This window comes from Octodon degus, unplaced genomic scaffold (genome assembly GCF_000260255.1).
Source record: "Octodon degus isolate 3935 unplaced genomic scaffold, OctDeg1.0 scaffold00342, whole genome shotgun sequence".
Taxonomy (NCBI): domain Eukaryota; kingdom Metazoa; phylum Chordata; class Mammalia; order Rodentia; family Octodontidae; genus Octodon; species Octodon degus.
The window spans coordinates 790,801-792,592 of NW_004524918.1; positions in this window are offsets into that span (position 1 = coordinate 790,801).

Sequence of the window (1,792 nt, forward strand, 5' to 3'; positions counted from 1 at the left end):
CTCTGGCCTGAGTGAAGCCATGTTTACTACATTCTTTCTGGTCCTTTGATTCCTTCTTCCCTTTTCATGATGGACAAGTTTATGTGTATGTGTGTGTCTTGCAGAAAGGCAGCTTAGAGATAGAAATTAAGCAAAGTATGTATATGGTGCAGTAATATATATATATGTGTGTGTGTGTGTGTGTGTGTGTGCGCGCACGTGTGTGTCTTTTTATGTACTAAATAAGATTTTTTTTCTAAATAAGATTTTTAAAAAATGTATTTAGAACAGGGTCTACAGGGTCTCACAACATAGATCGGACTAGTAGTGATCCTTCTGTTTTCAGCCTCCCAAGTGCTGGGATTATAGGTGCGTGCCACCACACCCAATGTCAATCACTGTCTCAGTGTGCCTCAGGGCCGGCACAGCACGTTTGGGCCCAACCCTGGCCACTGTGCTCTGCCTAAGCAGGTGCTTTAGTCCACTGAGCTATCTGGCCAGCCCAAGATCTTTTTTTTTTTTTTTTTACTGGGTATAGTGCTGCATGCCTGTAATCCCAGCACTCACACTCAGGAGGTGGAGGCAGGATTGTTGTGAGTTTGAGAGCAGCCTGGGTTACACAATTAGCTCAAGATCAATCAGAACTGCACAGTGAGACCCTGCCTGAAACACACACACACACACACATACACACACACACACACACACAGACTTTTTAGGTGGCTGCCCCTTCTCTCCTTCACATGTTATCAGAGGTGAGTGAGGGGCCTGGCTGCCCTGGTCTTGTGCTTGTCTGTAGCTCTTCCTGATAAGCTCATGTTAATTATGTCACCCAGCCTCTGTCTGGGTCTGGTTTCTCTCTTTATCTACCTTTGTCATCTTACCTTTGTTGCTCGAGTCTAACTGCAGAGGCAAAACTGCTTTTAGTATGATGTTTTATTAATTTCTTTACTAAAGCTTAATGACGCCCTTATTTTATTCTCTCCCTACCTACTGACCATCTTTCCCTACACCCACGTGGCCTTTGAAGGCTGACCAGACTTCTTCTATCTACTGTATGTTAACTTCCTAGCCCTGATGATTGGTCTAATGTTCAACTCCCAAGTTCTCTTTTTTTTGGTGGAATCGGGGATTGAACTCAGGCCCTAGCATTTGCCAGTCAAACACTTATTGTACTGAGCCATCTCCCTGGCCCCAAACTCCCAAGTTCTTGTTACGCTTAGTTAACCCCATATGACTGAGGCCTGGCTTAGCTGTCTTAGCTGGATCTATAGATGGCTGCCAGGTGAACAGCATACAGCCTCTAATTAGTTAGAATCACATCTGCATGTCTCATTTAGAGGTACTCCCTACCCCAGCACCATCAGTACAGGTAGCACAACTAGGGCTGTGGGATTGCTCTCCCTCTATCCACCTAAATTTGGACAATATCCCAGAGCCAGACCTGCTTCCATGGTCCTAAGAGAAGCAGAAAAAAGAATAACGAAGACCCAGGAAGTGTCTAAACTGCAGGCCAGAGCACTAGAGGGTTAGAGGCCGTGGCCTGACCTACAGAAACCACTTCACTTGAACTTCATAATGATTCATACATAGGACCATATGCCACATATGTGGTTAAGACAGAGTGAATTCTGGGAGTGTTATACTTACCAGGTGCCCCCTGGGATCACTCAGCATCCTGTCAGTCACATCCAGAGAGATGCAATGAGAGGCCCTGAGGCAGGGTGCTCATCTTCTAAATCTAAAAGCCTATTTTTTTCCTTTTTTTTTTTTTAACACAGGGTCTCACTATGCAGTTCAGGCTGGCCTCAAA